The 21,719-nt window shown below is 30.7% G+C and overlaps 1 long non-coding RNA gene across 1 annotated transcript; it reads left to right on the top strand.

Moving 5' to 3' along the window:
- The first annotated feature begins 1,249 nt into the window (after positions 1–1,249).
- Positions 1,250–2,427, top strand: LOC127705471 (uncharacterized). The gene is made up of 3 exons (XR_007983896.1): positions 1,250–1,367; positions 1,889–1,970; positions 2,228–2,427. It is a non-coding gene; the product is annotated as an uncharacterized LOC127705471 (long non-coding RNA).
- Positions 2,428–21,719: the final 19,292 nt, after the last annotated feature.

Here is a 21,719-nt window from a genome sequence, read left to right as displayed (position 1 = left end):
AAATTGTTAAATATACTTCAGCTTATTTTTTTCTAAAACTCAAACTGAATACTTAGTACTCTAAACCTCAATGTTGATTTATGGACCAAATTAGTCTACAAATTTAAAATAATGTCACACAATTGAATCTTATATGCTTTAAGATTCACCTTCATCTTGACCAGCCCCTCCCCCCCCCCCCCCCCCCCCCTTTTTCCCAGGTAAAAAATGAAAGTTCCCTTGAAAAACTTATGTTGAAGAATATTTTGTTTAATCAGTTTAATTCTTATAACAGTATAATAGTTTTATATTGTATTAGTATTTTTATTATGAAGTTTATGTCATATATATTGTTTTCTGTTTGGTATTAAATTATTATTAAGATCCATTTTGTTACATCTGGTGATCAATTTATTTGGCATACCCAATGGCAGTCAGCAGGGTTTAAGAACATCCGTTGTTCGACCTGTTAGTCAAATATGTTTTGTTAAATATACTATTTCACTTTTTTGGTCTTTTCGAAAATGTTGTTTGTGCTGTATTTAGACCCCTCTACCAAGAAATTTGTTTTACATGCACGCGTATAAAAATTGCGGTTTTTATCCAACGCAATTATACGTTTGAACGTTGTTTTCAATTTAGACTTGTTTATATAGATATATATATAATATATATATTTAATGTTTCTTTTTCGACTTATGACATCGTAACTGTTAAGACTACTCTCATACCATCCTAAGACACCCCTGGGGCCGTGTCATCGAAAGTGTCATAAGATTTGTCTTAAGATATATCTTAGGACAAATTATAGGACTGTCTTATGATATATCTCAGACTGTACATCGAAGGTATCCTAAGATAGTCTTAACAAAGATGTCATATCGTAGTTCTAAGTGCTGTTTAGATTTTTTAGTTCAAAGGGGAATCTCGTGTAATCTTGGTATAAAAACTCAGGACATAAATTATCTATTTTGTATTGCTGTATATACACTGTAAAAATTGTGCTTAGAATTTAAACGTGTTGCAAGACTTATGTGCTTAGGAAAGTGTTTAATTTCTGAACATAAAAAAATAAACTTGTTTTGGCTCTCAGCACTTCGCAATAAACATGTTTTGGCTCTCAGCACTTTTCAATAAACATGTTGCTGTGCAAAACATGTTTAGCTACTTTGTCAAGTATATAAAGCTAAACGTGTTTAAATTCTAAGCACTTTCAATATTTAGACACTTTCCTAAACAAGTTTAGAATTAAAACACATTTAGGCCGAATACGGCATTCATATCACGTGCTAATTTTTGAGCGGGAAGAAGAAACAAAGAACCCGAAGTCAAAGGCCACACTGTTTACTTCTGACCATAACTGACCGTAACTTGACTGTTTCAGAAAGGTAAGGAGTTATGATTATACTATCTTTTATTTTGTACTGCCAATTTTAAATGATTATTGACATTTATAAGCATTATTTACAAGTACACTACCGTATAGTCAATGCAGGAGAGAAAAGGGTGTACCATCCCACGAAACAAGTGCTTGTAAGAGCTTTAAGTGTTCAAACTATCTTGTGTATAGATGATTAGAGTTGTTTAATGTTCTTTCATGCAAGTTTGCATTTATTTTTTTATTTATATATGTTCTTGGAAAGGAGTTTGTGAGGATAATTTTCGTTCGGTACTCCTCGGCAGATTATAATGGAACATGAAGGGTAGCGGAATCTGCCGAGTCTTATCAGGATGAGGTGCATCATTCGCAAATCCAGTGTCATATCGAGTTCATTGTTTTCGTAAGCACTTCCGATATGCACAATCAACATTTCCTCAATATAAATAGAAAGATGCTTGTTTATTTCAATAGTTATAAGCGGTTCTGATTTTTTTTATAATTTTATTGATATGTATTGTTTTATTCTAGATGAGAGAAGTGCAGAGGAAATCATCATCTGTCTTGGCATGCTAAAAGAGGAGATAAAGAACAGTAGCAAATATGCTGCTAGGTAAGAATCAAAAGTGTATTTGATTTTAAAAATGCCAATATATATTTGATCAAATGAATAATATTAAGCATGAAAAGAAGTTTTATATTAAAAAATATCAATTGATTCATCAGTAAATTTATGTTTTTATACCACGGTCCTAATGTTGTTTCTGGATCTTAAATCATGCTTTTACTTTTTGGTGTTGTAGTTCGTATTCTTATATTTTTAGATTAATTCTACTTAGTTGCTTATCAATATTTTTTTCTATATTTCAGGCCATTGACCAGCAGTTGGGTTCTAAGAAAGAAGAAGCTCTTATTGACCTGTAAAATGAAAACAGGACATTTTCAAATTGTTTTGTTGTAGGGATGGGGTACAAGTAGAAGATTGGTCAATATTATGTACATGTACCTTGATATGAATTTATTTTTGATTGTGTTCAATGATAAACTGGAAATAAATGATAACATAAATTCCTTCGTTATATATGTTGTAATTTTGTTTTTAAAGCTAGAATAAGTATAATGATAATTTCATTTCAAAAGTTCTAGACTGTTTTACGAATATTTGAAATGAAGAAAAAATGCAATAGTCGAATGACGTGAATTGAATTAAAGAAAAAACTCATTGAGATTGAAAAGGTATTGGTCACATTCAATTTGATATGGAAATTCCAGTTTCTTAGTTTGATGCACTGGCTCCTTTTTGTGATGGTATGAAAACCTGTTTTATTGAGAGCTATCATACGTTTTACAGTCAAGCCTTCCGGAATATTAGTTGAATTGGGGCCTAATGAAGTAACGGCTTCTCACAATAAAATGATAAACATGTTTCTTCACGACCCTTTATGGTCTAAACATGTTTACATTCAAAACACTTCACAGCTAAACGTGTTTCCAGACAAAACACTTCTCAGCTAAACATGTTTCCAGATACAACAATTCACAGCTAAATATGTTTACAGTCTAAGCACTTTTTTTTAGCTAAACGTGTTTCTAGTCTAAACGCTTTACAGCTAAACATGTTTACAGTCTAAGTAGATATAAGAAGATGTGATATGAGTGCCAATGAGACAACTCTCCATCCAAGTCAAAATTTATAAAAGTAAACCATTGTAGGTCACAGTACGGTCTTCAACACGGAGCCTTGGCTCACACCGAACAGTAAGCTATAAAGGGCCACAAAAAATTACTAGTGTAAAACCATTCAAACGGGAAAACCAACGGTCTAATCTATATAAAAAACGAGAAACGAGAAACACTTATGAAACACATCAACAAACGACAACTACTGAACATCAGATTCCTGAAGCACTTTATAGCTTGACACGTTTAGGCTGTTAGCACATTAAATATTAAACATGTTTAGATTTAAAACATGTCAACACTAGGTTTCATAAATGTGTTTAGGAAAGTGTTTAGGCTCTAAACATATTTTTTACACAATGAGTAAGAAAAGAAGTCCGAATTTTACAGACACAGACACATCACAGTGCATGATGGCGACAGCTATGTTTGTTTATATGCTAGACATCATAAAGTTATCCTAAAAGTTAAAATTGTCATGGATCTTCAATCTGTCGATACCTGTATCTTGGCATTGCTCATGGTCATGTTTTTCTCTGACTGACGTCTTTACACTAAATCCATTGGATGTGTACTGATTAATAATTTAGTCTTAGATGCATGATTTTTTTTATTAGTTGTTAGTGGCTTTGAACTAGCTGTCAGTAACTGCGAGTACTCTCAGATCAGTCTTTTTGTTGTTGGGATATACAAGTACCCTGCCACGTCCACTCTGTGTTTTTAAAAGAAGTTGTGGTATGATTACCAATGAGACCACTCTCCACAAGAAACCAAATGACACAGAAATTAACAACTATAGGTCACCGTACGGCCTTCAACAACGAGCAAAGCCCATACCGCATAGTCAGCTATAAAAGGCCCCTGAAGTGTGGGATAATTGTGGGATACGTTATTCAAATAAATTAGAAAATTTGCAATTGGAAGCCGCAAGAATTGTAACAGGTCTACCAATCTTCACTAAAACTGATACTCTGTACTCTGAGGTTGGCTGGGAATCTTTATATGAAAGACGAAGAAGAAGAAAATTACAGATGTTTTATAATATAAATAAAAAACATGCACCTCAGTACCTGTGTAATCTTGTCCCCCCATGTATACAAAGTACAACCAACTATCCGTTGCGAAACGGTCAAAATATCATTGTTCCATTTTGTAGACTTTCCCTTACCACTGAATCTTTTATTCCATCCACAATACGAGAATGGAATAAGCTTGACTTAAAAATTCGGAACACCGACTCTATAGCTAAATTTAAGAGAGAATTGAAAAATGAAAGTGTTCAGAGTAGAGTTGCGCCGTATTATATGTACGGTCCGAGAAAACTGAATATTATTTTAACTCAATTGCGATGTTCCGCTTCATTTTTGAACTCTGACCTTTTCAAAGCTAACATTATACTGGATCCTTCGTGTCAGTGTGGGTCTGATATTGAGGATGTTCATCATTTTCTTTTAGTTTGCCCAAAATACACTACGTGTAGAGAAATTTTACTTAACAATCTTAATTGGCTTACTGAAAACTTTATTATTGATACTAAACTATTAACTTGCGGAGATCTTGAACTTTCAAATGAACAAAATCTCCTAATTTTCAAACATGTTCAAGATTTTATTAAAAGGTCTAACAGATTTCTAGTACCTTCATAAAATATTATTGCTACCGGCACGGATGATCATCACCATCAAACCTAAGTCAACATCACAGAAAATATAATTTGCTTCTTTTTCTTTTCCTCCTTTTCCATTCTTCTTGTTCTTTTTTTCTTTTTATTTATAGTTCGTATAATATTTAATGAATTTGTTAGCTTTACATGCATGCTCATAATGTTATTATTGTATATATACTTGTATTGTAATATGGAGAAGACTTCATAAGTATGATTTACTTGTGTCTCATCCATTTTGCTGATATTTAGCAAATAAAATATGTTTAAACTAAAAGGCCCTGAAATGACAAATGTAAAACAATTCAAACGAGAAAACTAACGGCCTAATTTATGTACAAAAAATGAACGAAAAACAAATATGTAACGTATCAACAAACAACAACCACTGAATTACAGGCTCCTGACTTTGGACAGGCACATACATACAGAATGTGGCGGGGTTAAACATGTTTGCGGGATCCCAACCCTCCCCTAACCTGGGACAGTGGTGTAACAGTACAACATAAGAACGAACTATAAAAATCAGTTGAAAAAGGCTTAACTTATCAGATTGATACAAATAGAAATACTATCCTAAGACAGCTTATTAGTAGTCCTAAAGTTGGGACCAAAATTAGAACATATCCTAAGATAAGATCTTTTCGAAACACGGCTAAGAGCAAAATTCTCTAAGATTATCTTAGGACATATCTTAGTCCTAGGACACCTTCGATGACACGGTCCCTGTGTATATATCCTAACTTTAGGACCAAGTTTAGGACATATCTTATTTAAGGAGACTTCTGTTAATCTGACTTAGGGCTAAGACGTGTCCTAAGACCATCCTTAGACACGGTCTAGTCCAAGGACAAATTCATTGACACGGCCCCAGGTAAATATTATTAAAATAGTTTTATCTAAAAGAGACTTTAAATAGTAACTTTAACAGTTTTTTTGATTGCATAATAAAACATATTCCTCCTAAATCAGTCATCTTAACCTCAGTCAAAGCACTATACACAGATACTTTCTTAATAAGAGACTTTTCACGCTAACTTTAAAACTCAGTCAAAGAGATCATAAAACCTAAAAGAAAGCACTATATATAGTCTATACACTAGAGTAAAACCAAAACTTCCGTTGTTCTGAATTAAGGCTGGTAAGCAATGGCTATGGATGTACTCATGTACACTGGATGACTTATATGTGTGGTCATTAAAAATTACAGACTTATCTCATCTATATAGAAATAAGGAGATGTGGTTTTATTGCAAATGAGACAACTATCCACCAAAGTTCAAATGAAGTGGATATACATGGGATCACTATATAGTTTCAAACCTACGTGACCTACAGTTTTATATGAGTATCAACTTAATTAGTTACCTAGGAAAATACTCTTACAACAAAAATCTTATTCACGATGAAGCAATGAATATCTAAATTTTTTCATATATGTTACCTGTAAAATGGTGCAAATGTGGTTTTTATTTTTTGGCGCAAATGAAATATAAACTTGTGGCGCAAAAGAAAGTTTGAATTTTGTAAAAATTGGCGTAAATGCAGTGCGCCCGATTCAATACGACTTTAATCTTGCTCGTGATAATATATTGAAAAAAGTGAACTATAAATTGTTTTGTGAAAGTTGTAGATTTACTGCCTGTTTATTATTTTACTGGTTTGAGTAGTTTGACGTTAAGGATATTCGCTATTCATTTTTAAAGTAACGGGCTTTTTCGAAGACTGTTATATATAATTGCTTGTTTTTGAGATATAACCCATTGAAAATTTGGCGGGAAATAATTTTCTGTAGATTTTTCTTAAATTTAACCGGTACATTTTTTTCTTTCAAAAACAATGAAATATAGAAAGGAGTTTAAAAGATTTTCAAATATGACAATCTAAATTATATGTAATCAAAATTGTTGAAGGAAAGGTAGGGGTGAGTGGGTAATTTTTTTAAATAGCACTGCATGGATAAAACCTGAGGATTCCGAATGCTTGGCGCGACGTCAAGCGTTCGAATTTCATCAAAACGTCACTTTCTACGGGACGTCATACGTATTATTTTCGGTAATAAGAACGATATTTTCTATAATTTACAATTTGATTTTATGAATTAATGTGAAATTCTGAAAATTATAGATTTCAATGTGAATACTAGTATTTTTTAGGGGTATGCCGATGAAACAGCAGCCCACCAAACTAAACAACAACAAAAACCAACATCTAGAGGTCAACATATTGTCTTCAATAATCATACACGAGTGTGTATGGTACCTGAATGTCAAGCTCAAAATTGCCGCGAGTCCTTAAATTACGCAAAAGGCAGTTAATGTATAATAGCACTATGAGAAAAATAACTATATAAGAACCTCTCGATTTCCACATAAAAATAAACTAAAAAAATATCCCACTTTGAGCATCTTATCCGTAATTTTAAGCATGGCTTGAAATATTAACTAGTCATTCTCGTGGGGATTTATTTTCCCCTTATTTTAACTAATCACAGCATCAGATTGAATCCAATCAATTTATGACGAAGAATATATCTACTCAAAAAATTTTATAACTTTGCTTTACTTTTTTACAAAAGTGCAACAATCCCCACTTTTCAGCCTCAGTTTTCTCGAAAACAAGCACGGTGACCTATGTTTTATTCTTTTATAACTAGCCCAGGCCAATCAAAATTATGAAAATGACAATGACATGAAACTGTATCGGATGCCCTGCATTTTTAAATACTTTTCTGTTAAATTGCAACCGGTTTAATCATTAAAAAATTTCACGTTAAATATTCCTATGAAAAGTATATTTAATAACTTTTATGTTTAATCAAGAATTATTTTATGCTACGGCTATAATCTGTTGGAATAGGAATTGACCATTTTCCGCTGTTTTTTTTTTTTTCATTTGAAATGGGTAGCAGCTTAAACCCACTCGAATTTGAATGTACATTTGAGTAAATAAAAATATAATTAACTGTCTTCCATGGTTATTCTTACGTCTTTAAAGTTGTAGAACTTCCGCGATACACTAATAATTGAGGATTATGCTGTGACCAGTGGTGGATTATGTCATATCCATAAAGGCGCGTGTTTTGTTATCACAACCAGTAAACGAGGTCATTCTGTTGCGTACTTTGGTCGGAGAAAGAGAAAGATGGAGTCCCCTAGAAATGAAAATAAGCTGAATGGAATTTCGTTTTCAAGGAAGAAGAGTCCGAAGCCGAATCTTACTTATGCCGGAGAGTTCTGGTAAGATATACTTTTTAATCCATAGAAAATATGAAGAGAAAAAAAAATTCATTGATATTTAAAATATGATTTAATATGAATATGAAAAACCGAGGTTTGCTCAAGTTCATTTAGAATACAAAAATGTTTGTCATATTTTTGGGTAAAGATTGCATGAAATGCAATCAAAACCCTATGGTACTGACTTGATATCTAAATCTTCCAAGGTTTATTACTACTTTTGAGATACACAAAATATAGTGCATTGATCATAACATTCTTCACATCCTATCCATGAACATTTCCAGAATTTTATCAATGAAATATGTGCTCAGATATTCATGTTACAAAATGATGTTATACTTATCAAGAAAATTACATAACTTATGCAAGGTGCAGGAATCTAATATCTGTTCTAAAAATATCAATGAAGTCATTGTTAAAGTAATCTTTAAAATTGGAGTTATTTCCCTCTGTCCATAATTTGTAGATGAATCAGTTATAACCAATGCTTTATACAATACATGTTTACTTTTACTTGCTCTGATAAATTAAAGCAATCTTTACCCTTCAGTGCTTATAAGCACTTTGATTATGTTATAGTATATGTTAATGAAGAAGAAATGGAGGTATACAGTTAATTCGGGATTGTTTTGTCTTGAGTAGCCACACATTCCCATTTTTATTTAACAATTCTTTATTCAGCCGTGCTGGATCTATGTGATCACATCGGATTTTGAGATGTTGCAGAATTCTAAGTTACACACATATCATAATACTCATCAAGTTGTCAATACTGGCAAATACTATTCGATTGAAAATTTCATAGTTCTATTGACGAGATTTACTTTTAGTAAAGTACCAAGTATCGAGTTAAAAAAGTGAGTATCGGGTAACAAAAAGTGAGTATCGAGTAACAAAAAGTGAGCACTTTTGTTACTCGATACTCACTTTTTGCTACTTGATACTCACTTTTTGTAACTCGATACTCACTTTTTATAACGCGATACTCACTTTTTGCTACTCGATACTCACTTTTTATAACTCGATACTTGCTACTCGACAAAAAGAAATCCTCTCTATTGACAGACAAAACTCTCAACTTTTAGTGTATTTAGTAAAACATTGATTGATGGGGGAATTTATTTTAACTTTATTCCTTTGGCATGATTCATTTTATCAAGGATGTATATTAGTATGTTAGTTTTATGTCCCTGGTTATATTGACTTTAACATGAATAATGACTAACTTAGTTCTTAGGGATAGTAATATGAAACTGATAGGACCACTTAAATAGTAAACATCTCAAACAAAACAGTAGTCAGAATAGTTCGCAAGAAATACCCAATTTAATACTTGGGAACAATATTCCACGAACAAGGGGAATTAATTGTAGTCTGAAGCCTATTAGACACCAAAATGTTGGTATTTTTTATGAAACTTTACATTTACTTAGCATGATATCTTAGTAGCATAAGTGCCAAATTTTATTACTTTCTGACAGTTATTAAAACAGTTTGGAATATTTTATATAAGTGCATCTGTCTGCGGAGAATGCTATTTGCAAAGTTTTAAGACCTCAATCAATAGATATAAGAAGATTTGGTATGAGTGCCAATGAGACAACTCTCCATCCAAGTCACAATTTGTAAAAGTAAACCATTATCTGATTTAAACTAAATAAAAGTTATGGCTACTGGATGTTATAAAGGAAATTGGGCAACATTTATATGAAGAAAATATTTGTTAGATTATTTATTTGCCTTGATCCAGTAGCCATAACTTTTATTTAGTTTAAATGAGATAATTGTTAAAGCTTACTGCCACTTGTGTGCCAGTTTTGTGCAAACTTATATCCCTCTAGTGCTTAAATCAGAAGTGGTCAATATGATAAGTGTACAGATATAATAAGCATTATTGTGGGTAAATTAATACTGAAAAGTTTCTTTATTTCCACTGCCTATCCTTATTAGTTATGTGTACATGTACTTCAAAACAACTTAAAAGTAAATTTAGACTTGACACTTTTCAATTTTAAGATATTTTGCTCATATTTTTATACGTGTTTGTACGTTATCTCCCAGGGTCAACTCGTTTTTGGAAAACTTATAGGAAAAATGCATCATAAGGTGCTTTCATTCACTCTGATAATGACCTATATACCCTTATTTTTTGTATGCACTGTTCTAACTCAGTTTTAAGCACTGTTTAAAACTGTGTATAATTTGTATTAAAACAGATGAATCACCAAAGAAAAGAAAAACTCAAAGTCCTAGTGGCCCGGGTGCAGTGTATTCGAACTATCAACAGTGCTTCTCAAATAAAGAAAATAAAAGAAAAAGGTGAGGTTATAAATTTGCCAAATTTCCTTTATAACATCAATTTATCACTGTTAACAGTCAGGGGAATTAGAGTGATATCTTAAATCACTGGTTTAGTAACATTTGAATGTTATTATTACTTTAGATATATAATACTAATGATCCAGGGACACATCACGTTTGCTAAAATTATCAGAACCAACATCTGTGTTTAAAGGATGACCGGTCATGTCAGGTGATGACCTTGTACTGAATCTGGGATAATGACATGAAAATCACTTGTATAAATATATCATATGATTCTATTTTATTTCAAAGAATCATTTTAAAGAGGTTTCTTTTTTTTAATTTTACTCATAATTATATATAATATAAACCTGTATGTTTAAAATTTTAGTAAAACTACAAAATACAAAATACAAAATTATTTTTTTTATCAAGGCTTCAGATCCCAATTAAGTTGATAATTTTTGCTATTTATAAGTGATTATTTCAAAAATTCCCATGACTGATTAAACTTGCTATTAAAAAAAACCCAGAAGATACAGTTTGAATATATGTAAGACAAGTATCCAACAGAGACCAACTGAGGTTGATGTTAGAAACTTTATGTGTGTGTGAAGAACTTTCATATTCTTTTTGATAGATTTCTAGTTTTTATATAACTATTTTGAAAAAAAATCAAGACTGTAGTTCAGTGGTTGTCGTTGGTTCACAGCTGTCATATTTGTTTTTCGTAAATTGTTTTGTTATAAATTAGGCCGTTAGTTATGTCAGTTGAATTGCTTCATTTTTTTAATCTCGGTCCTTTAATAGCCGACTATTACGGTACTATATTGCCATACAGTATGGGTTTTTCTCATTGTTGAAGGCCGTACAGTTACCTATAATTGCCTACATCCACTTCATTTGAACTTTATAGTAGATAGTTGTCATATTTGCAATCATACCACATCTCTTTATTTTTTAAACAATCATAGACACACAAAAAGTAAAAAAATACATGTTATGTTCTTCTTGTATATTTTATGATGGTATGATACTAAATTCCTAATCTTGATTTTCATATAATTGAGGTCTGGAACAGGCATGCCAGTAACTGCTAGTAATCTATTGTTAATTGCTGTATCATTGTCCTTTTGTTTAGTTTCTTCTGTTACCTAGTCTAACATCGGACCTGGACATCTTAAAAACTGAGTTTTAAAATGAGTATTTCTAAACTTTATCATCAAATATGTATCAAGGGTTTCAAGCATTTAAATTAGATTTACAAATACCTTTCCAGAGCTTCTGGTAAAGCGATCCTTATAAAGCGATCCTTATCGATATACCAGTTTGTGGTAAATCATTTCAAGTAGTACAGTTAGAAATTTATTGTGATCCAACAATTAATATACCACTTACATTGACTATATTTTTTCCCCGGTGCAACGCGTTGCGGGGGACATAGAAATATTGACGTCCGTCCGTCCGTCCGTCCCATCTACTAAACGCTCTCACGTGTACAATTCTTGCCAGATTTTTATGAGACTTATGTCCTAGTTTTAAATTTGCAATTTCTTGAACGAATTTAAAAAGCCGTGCCTTTCATTTATTTTTAAAGAGTTATGCCCCTTGGAAATATTAATTATGGTGAAAATTGCCAAATGAATGCTCAAATGTGAACAATTCTTGCAAGATTTTTGAAAACTTATACTATAGGTAAATATTAGCAATGTTTTGGACGAGTTCGAAAATCAGTGCCAATCAATTATTTTTAAAAGAGTTATGCCCCTTGTAAACACTTATATGGAAATTTGCATCGTTAGTGCTCTCATTAGTCCAGTTCTTGCCAGATATTTATGAAACTTATATTATAGGTTTATATCAGTAATGTCTTGGACGAGATGGAAAATAAGTGCCGATCAGATATTTTTAAAAGAGTTATAGCCCTTGGAAATATTAATTATATGGAAAATTGCATTGTTAGCACTCTCGTATGTTCAATTCTTGCCAGAATTTTATGAAACTTATATCAAAGGTTTATACCAGCAATATGTTTAAGATATCAAGTATGATATTACATGTATATGGTCAATATTCTTTAAAAATAAACGTCTTTTGAAATGGCACATGTGACCTCTTGAAAGAAGTAGGATCAAGAAGTCCTACATTTGGTCCTTATAAATGTCAAATTTTTCAATATTCAATCCAAGACTTAAAGTTATATCTTAAAAAGGCAAATTTGAAAAGACTACATATTTTTTCTCTCGAAATTTTAGTTTAAAAAATATGAATATCTAATACATGCATTGTAGCCAGATTGCCTGTATTTATGCATTTATAGGCCTTTTTATCTGAATAATATTGGTCACATACTAAGAGTAATAAAAATTTATCAAATTATATATATGGTTCAAATTCACACTATTACAACACATATGGTTGTCCATTCATGCTGCCAATACCATTTGTAAACACAACCTGTTGAAATTAGTCAAAAATTGTTTATTCAAAATTAAGGTTTTTCTTCATAAGAGTGTATAACTTTGATGAATTGTGATGACACTGTCCGAAAAATAGTAGTTTTTAATTTGGCATTTCCTCAATTTAAAATGAAAATTAAAAATTTAAGTAAAATATTCTGCCAAAATATAAGTCCCTTATCTTGTACCATGTCCTTTGTCTGATGCTATTCAACAAATCCGGCTAACTGTTGAACATATAGCAATTATTAAAATCATCAACTGTTTCTGGTATTTTATGTAATTAAACTAAATTTTAAAATTAAAAAAAACTATGCTTTTATGAAATAAGGTGTTTTTTTACAAGTAACGTAATTCAAAAAAATGAAGCAACATGTACCGTTACTCTGAATAGAAATGCATTTACTAAGAATGGCATTATCCTCACTATCTAAAACATCTGTTTTTTCGGAAATAAATCATTAGAATAATTTGCTTTCTTTATTAGATTTTACTTTCTATGAGTATCCACAGTATCTTCAAGCAGAACAATGGATATTGATCAGACCAGACAGTCAGGAGAATTTACCATGGATAGAAGTAGCAAAAGTGACAGCAACACACGTTTATTTCGATTGGTGTGAAGGATATTTTGGACAGGAGTAGCAGACTGGTCCATTGATTCCAAAATCTTGAACAAACAACAACTGAACACATTCTTGTCTCTTTTAAATGGGATAATGTTAATCTTTACAAAATGCCAGCACAATTGAAATTAATACGGGATAGTTGAAAGATGAAATTTCAAAATGATACATATTATCACAATGTTGCATTTAGACAATCTCTATTTTTGTGAAACAGTTTTTTTTTTAAACTTTAAATACTGTGATGATCTGCAAAACATAATTAAAAGATGAACATGTAAGTCTCAGGTGTGATCCAGTTTTTAACCGCTTTTCGCTTGAAAAAAATCAAGCTTTTTTAAATTTATGAAGTGACAACAATTGTTTTTACTCGATTTACATCGAATAGATAATTTTATCCAGACATTAAAATAAAAATGTTGAAATTGATTTCACTTCATTTTATTTTTATTTTTTCGCAATGTTTTTATCAAATGTTTTTTAATTTTTCTAAGTGAGAAAGTCAGACTTCTTGATGCTTCTGGTTGTTACACACTACATTTAAAACATTGTCACATTTCATATGGTATATTTTGGCTTTCATTGTATTTTGTGTTTTTTGTTTGTTGGTGAATTTGCAAATGTGTTCTGACCAATGAAACTTAGCAGTTAATTGTGCTTGATTTTTTTCTTCTTAAACAATGAAAAACCCTTTTAATTAAAAATTAATATGTTAAGGTGAAGTTCATCTCAAAGGTTGCTTCTATTCATTTTCATAAAATTATAAATAATTAAAAAAAAAAATTGGAAAGTTTGGAACTATTTGATTTGATTACCAATGACACAGCTTTCCACGAAAGTTCAAATGAGGTGGATGTAAGCAATTATAGGCAACCATAGCCATACGACCTTCAACGACATGAGAAAAAGCCATACCGTATAGTCATCTATAAAAGACCCCGACATTAAACACCAATTCAATTGAGAAGAATAACGGCCTAATTTATTACAATTTACGAAAAACAATATGACAGACATGAACCAACAACAACCACTGAACAACAGGCTCCTGACTTGGGACAGTCACATAACGGAGGTGGCAGGGTGAAACATGTTTGTGATCGCTCAACCCTCTACTAGCCTGGGACAGTGGTGTAACAGCACAGCATAAGAATAAGCATTTATATAGTACAGTATCATTTTAACACAACAGCTTTCCAAAATTCACTTAATTTTGAAAGCAAGTATTAGTAACCAATCAATATATACAGAGATATGAATCACCTGTGTGCAATTTTGATAGATATATATTATGCAAATGTTGAAATTTAAATTACAATACTTAAATGACTAATTACCCATTTTTCATCAGTATTCTGATATATTAATATAGAAATTGACCCTATGCAAAAGTTTCAAAGTCAATGAATCATGACTGGGGGAGGGAAAATAATCATTATGGAGATGAGATGTGCAAAATCTAGTACAACTGCACATCTAGTGTAATAACCGTTAATGTTCAGCCTTAAACTGACCAAATCACAAACATAAACCTGTAAACTAACTATGCATTTTCGAAATCAATAGACAGTGATTGGGGAGGGATAATCGCCATGGAAATAATTGCCAGTGTCATTTTATAAATGGTTATTAGAGTGACATCCCTAAATTATTCCCCTTCTGACTGAAATAAACAGCAATACACATTGCTATGAGTTGATGCTCTAGTGAATATAAATGTGTAAACCTAATTTTGTGACTGAATTTTTTTTACTTTTGCAGAATTGGTCTTTTCAACAAATATTTCCTGAATTTGTATTGACTGAATTCAGTCATCTAATGCTGTGTGACTGAATTCAATCAACATTTTGTGATAAAGAGTTAATTTCATTTAGCTGTTATCCTGTTATATGTTGCTTGTATTAATCTATAATCCGAATTCTGTTTCATCTGAATTAACAGTAATAGGTTTTAGTTAAGAAGCAACAAGTACAAATGTATTTGATAGATATTTTACGAATAAAATGGTAATGTTATTTTCTATTGTACTTATTGAATTATGTGATATAAAGATGCAATCAGGTGACTGAATTCTGTCACTCAAAAAATTATCACCGTACAATGCTATTTTATTTTTTGTAAGTTGATCATATTAATATGAATATATTCTGTGTTGACGTTTTCATCCATTTTAAATAAAATGGAAATGAAATGATGCGCATTGCATACAATGTTGAATGTTAAATGGTATTTTATAATGAATAATATATCTACAAAGTTCAACCCTTGAATTTTGATAAATCAGAAAATTGACAAGTTGAACCAGACTGGAGATTTTAACTTTATAGAATACAAATTAGATTCAAATAACATGAATTGTAGACTTAACAAATATATTCTTGATGAATTTAAAAGTATTAAAGATGTATTAAAAATAAAAGATGTATTCAGAGAAATACATAAAGAAAAGACAAATTTTACGTGTTACAACATCTCGGGTTCTCGTACTAGAATTGACAGGTTCTACGCAGATAATGAATTAATCCATAAAATTAAAGATATAAAACATATTTCATATAAAATCGCTCAGATCAACATTCAATTAAAGCGACAAAAATGGGATCGGGACTTTTGGAAAATGAATAATAGCTTACTTGAAAATGAAAACTATACCAAATAATATCAAATATTATAAAAAAAAATGGAAAGAAGAAAAACTGAAATATGACCCTCTTAAAGGATGGGATATTTTAAAAAAAACAAATAAAAGAAACAACAATAAATTTCTCAAGAACCCAAACAAAAATTAGTAAATCTAAGCTGAATAAGTAACATGATTCACTAGTAGTTGAAGAAGCAAAACCCTATCAAAATTCCACTATAATAAATAAAATTAAGGACGAAATAGTAGCAATTGAAACAAAAGACAAAATGGGAACATTAATCAGATCCCGTGAGTGTTTTAAAAAGAAGATATTGAAAATATTGAAATCTTTAAAATAGCAGAAGAAAAAAGAGGCACAAAGAAAAAATAAATAAAATCACTCCTTGATAAAAACAATCAACCTACTGAAGATAAAAATTCAATAATACAAATAATACTGGATTTCTATTCAGAGCTATATACGTCTGATGGTTTTAATGAACAAGAGGTAGATGAATATCTAGGGAAAATTGAATTAAATAAATTAAACGAGGAAGATTGGTCACTTTTAAACCAATTTATTAGCAAAAAAGAATGTAAAAATAATATATTAAAGATTTCGAAAACATTAAATCTCTAGGTATAGATGGCTTAGACAAATATTTTATTTAAATTTTGGAATATAATTGGGGACGAAGTTGTCGAAATAGTAAATAATATCTATTTAAAAGGGGGATTAACCGAAACAATGAAAATGGGTATAATCACGTTAAATGATAAAAATAAATGGGGATAAAAAAGATCTAAAACAATGGAGACCTATAAGTTTGTTATGCTTTGATTATAAATTAATCACTAAAATTCTAGCTAAAAGATTATCTAAAATAATAAATAAATTGGTTGATATAAAACAAACAGGATCGGGTGAAGACAAGAATATTTTTTCGATTTCGGACATTTTCGACTACATAAATTTGAACGGTATAAAAGGGTTCTTAATAAATGTTGACCAAGAAAAAGCATTTGATAAGATTAAACATGATTTCCTTATTGAAGTTTTAAAGAAAATGAACCTTCCAATAGAATTTATTAGATGGATTAAGATACTATATAAAGATATTAGAAGTAAGATTAAAGTAAATGGTTTGCTAACAGAAGAAATTTTAATTACAAGATCAGTTAGACAAGGCTGCACGCTCTCCATGAATCTATATGCTCTAGCTATTGAAACACTGGCAAGTTCAATAAGAACAAATAAAAACATAAAAGGCATTAACATTCCAAATTTAAAAGAACCCATAAAACTTTTTCAACATGCTGATGACTGTACAACAATTACAACAGATATTAAAGATTATTACTTGTTTATGAACGAATTCTAAAAATTTGGTAAAGCATCAGGAGCAAAAATAAATAAAAAAAAAACGGAAATACTAAATATTTGTAATGCCCCAGAAGAAGACACTTGCTTAAATCTATTAACTAAAGAGAGCGTTAAAACACTAGGAATTTGGTTTGGTAAGGAAAGTAAAAGTAAAAGTTGGCTACCAATTATCCATAGTATAAAAAATACAGTAAATAAATGGGAAAATAGAAAGCTAAATTTTAAACATAAACTATAAATACCTATATCATTAGTAAAATCTTATTTGTTGCTAGAGTGGAGTCCCCTTTACCTGAATATCTCACATAAATAAATAGATATATTTATACTTTCTTTTGGGGAAGGTGTAATTCAGAATATATAAATAGAAAGTCTTTATCACAAATGTATGATGTGGGGGGACAACAACTACCAAATATAAGTTGCAAAATAGATGCCATGCTTCTTCAAAGAATAACACTTTTCTTACAAGGAAATAAATCTGTTTGGACAAGTTTTATGATATATTACTTAGGTAATACATTAAGGAAAATTAATTCAGAATTAGGAAATAATAATTGCCAACACTCAATGCTCTTACCAAAAGTTTACACACAATTAAAAGCTCTTTTAATGAATTATATGAATAAAATTGACTTACAAAGTTACAACCCCAAAAATATTTATAAGAAACTTTTTGAAATAGATAATCATAAACATAAAATCGAAATTACGTATAGCTATGTCGATTTCACAGATGTACGGTCTAATATTAATAATATCAAAAGCAATTATCAACAAGATTTTATTTATAGAGTTGTGCATAATGCTCTTCCTACTAAAGATAATCTAAAAAGAAGAAATTATTTTAACGTTTCTCCGAATTGCTATTTTTGCAACTCGAAAAATGAAACCTTAAAGCATTTACTGCTTCATTGTAACAAATTAAGACTATTTAGAAAATATATCAATGGCTTCTTTCTGTGCATATTTGTTAAACACTCTATAACATCTCTTAATTATTAATATTTTATACTAATAAATTCCCAGTTTTTACTTATAACTTAAGTCATATTGTGATGTAAATGTTAAAATTTATCTCCAAACCCTACAGTCTGAGTGCTCAAGAAAAAAAAACCACCAAATAAAAAAAAAAAAAAAAACAAAAAAAAAAAAACAAATACGGACCCCGTATTACCTCATTTAAGGACTTTCCAGCGGACTGTGCCGTTGTTATTGTTTTCTGGACTTCCATATGTAACTTTGTTTTATGTAATTGTATTGATTTAGTTTGGATTCGACAATAGAACATTGAAAGTACAACCTGTGTATTTCTTATTTATTCAAATCTACCGCTAGTTCCCCCGTGTTGTAAAATTACAATACGTCAAAATGCGTTTTGTTAAAATATACTTTTTCACTTTTTTGGTCTTTTGGAAAATGTTGTTTGTGCTGTATTTAGACCCCTCTATCAAGAAATTTGTTTTGCATGCACACGTATAAAAATTGCGGTTTTTATCCAACGCAATCATAGGTTTGAACGTTGTTTTCAATTTAGACTTTATATTTTTTCGTTTGGGCTTGTATTATATTTTCCTTCGGGTTTATATGATCCGTTCATCCTATTACGACTCTTCAAAATTCAAGAGTCTATCCTAAATTGAGGTAAATTGTATGGCTTTCCAAATACCGTTTCGATTCCTAACATCATTGAAGAGACATTAATTGTCGAAATCCGGATATGGTGTACAAATTTTTGCACCTCATGTTTGCGGTATACCATCTTTTCCGTAAGTTTATTGTTTTCTGTTTGGTATAATATTAAAAATTAATATTCATTTTGTTACATCTGGTGATCCCTTTATTTGGCAATCGCCATGGAAGTCAGCAGGGTTTAAGAACATCCGTTGTTCGACCTGTTAGTCAAATGCGTTTTGTTAACATATACTTTTTCACATTTTTGGTCTTTTGGAAAATGTTGTTTGTGCTGTATTTAGACCCCTCTACCAAGAAATTTGTTTTGCATGCACACGTATAAAAATTGCGGTTTTTATCCAACGCAATCATAGGTTTGAACGTTGTTTTCAATTTAGACTTGCACATATATAAATGTATATTTGTCTCTGGTTATACTATGCAGAAATATATATTAAAAAAAATACGGTAAGAAATCATTATTTAAAGCATATAAAGCACTTTCAAACACATCAGCAGTTATAAAACATTAAGCAGAAATACACTATAAATTAAAGCATGAATTATTTGCAGGCATTGCATTGACATGAACTACTATTCTAGGTATGTAACAATAAGCTTAGAAAATTGGTGTAAAATTGTTTTCTTCTCTAAAACTCTCAGGTAGTTCATTCCAAATTGTTGCAGCTGTCTAGCGAAAAGAATTGATACCATAGCTTGTTGTTCTTACCTGGGGCTGTTGAATTGTATTTCTATATCTGATATAAATTGTAACGCGTCAAAATTAAGATAAATTTATGAAAGTAATAACTTTTGATTACGAGATTCAAAATATCAATCCTAAAAATATTATTGCATAACTGAAACTGCAGGGATTATACTACAAGTAACTAACTAAATTGAGACATACTGTTAGTTATACAGGACTGTTCATATAGCTCAAGGCTTTTTGAATGCCAGTGCTTAATTATTTCCATGTTTAAATTTTATGCGCTTTAGTTTGTTAGAAATGATATGGATATTATATTGAAATGATTTGTTGTCCTTTGAATCAGTACAAAGAGGGGGGATTGCCACATGGGCATTGACTGTGAATCTCATGAAACTTTGATTTTTATTTGATAGTCGGTTAAAGAGCTCACTAGAGTTTTTGTTTCGATTTGTTATTATATGCATACCATATGCCGATATTAAATTTAATTACTTACTTTCCTTCTAACTAGATTTCCATGACCTTTTTTTTATTTTTGTCCATCCCTGTGTATACCATTCCTCTTGGTATGAGACAGGTGTTTACTGATGAGGTCTAGAAGGTTATTAGTATGTCTAATAAATTTCAGCACAGTTGATTCATTATCATGGTATTTACCAAAGATCCGTGACTTCACGCTTTCAGTAATGAGCTTATTGGTCGATAAACGTGTCTCTCTTTAATAAATTCTATAATGCAAAAAAAAAAAAAAAATGAAAATGAAAACCGATATCATAATTGATTTTACAGTGCAAGTCCAATATTTTCAGACACTATCCAAGCATTTTGCAAACTAATAGAGTATATTATTTAAACAGTAATGTTTGAATGCTTCATTGTTTGTTAAATACGTCACCGTAATTATTTATGTAGTTTCCAAGTAGTTTTATTGAATTCCAATATTGAAATAGTTAGAATTACTTACATGAATTTTCACAGATAATAATTGTACTGAAAATGTTTAATGAGATTTTAATCTTTCTTTTTGCCATAGGTGAGTTTAGTAATCATAATTTTGTTAATTGTTTTTGTCACAACAAAGCGACAACATACCACTGTAACTCTACAGTCTTTCCAAAATGAAATAGATGAGACAAATGTTAAGAGTATACTTTCGTTTAAGTAATTAGAAAGTTATAAAAGAGTGGCGAAAGATACAAAAGGGATATTCAAACTCATTAATAAAAAATCTGACAACGCCATGGCATAAAAAAGACCAAAAGACAAAAGACAGTATACAAAACACAACATAGAAAACTGAAGACTGAGTACCTGGACAAAACGTGAAAACACGAACCCCATCAACCGGGGTTAATATAAGGTGCTCCGGAAGGGTAAGCAAATCCTGCTCCACATGTGGCACCCGTCGTGTATATACTATATGACGTTATGTAAGCGTTTACTTGTAAAGATTCAGAACAAAGACAGGATGAACTATTAAATTTGTAACCTTCAACCTTTGCAGTAAGCAGAAGGGTATATATTAAGCATTGTTGACAGCTTCACGAAGTCTATAAAACTCATATCATTGTATTCTTTAATTCGGTAGACTAATCATTCCACATTTTTTCTTATTTTTATAAGACTTCCAATTTTTTTTCATTTTTGAAGGTGTAATATTCTGTGATACGTGTTATAATACATATTCTTCTCCATACCGCACCTATTGTAGTGGATACTGTAGTGGATCATTTGGACGGGAATATTGTGATTACTATTATTATTACTACGGAGACTATGTTCTGTAAGTATGACCTACGTATAATCTAAATCAAGAATTAAACTACAATAGTAAACAAATAATGCATGAACATCTTATCATGTTTTACCAATGTATAATTAGTTTATGTAATGACCGTTTGATTTTCTTGCTATTTTTATGCTAATAGGGCTAACAACAGAGGTCATCTTTGATAGCCAAGGCCTTAGGGTTACGATCCGGTCCGGGAAGGTTAC

The sequence above is a fragment of the Mytilus californianus genome, unplaced genomic scaffold (assembly GCF_021869535.1).
Source record: "Mytilus californianus isolate M0D057914Y unplaced genomic scaffold, xbMytCali1.0.p SCAF_6, whole genome shotgun sequence".
Taxonomy (NCBI): Eukaryota; Metazoa; Mollusca; class Bivalvia; order Mytilida; family Mytilidae; genus Mytilus; species Mytilus californianus.
The sequence above is the reverse complement of the archived record's forward strand: the minus strand, read 5'-3'. Positions and strand labels throughout refer to the sequence as shown.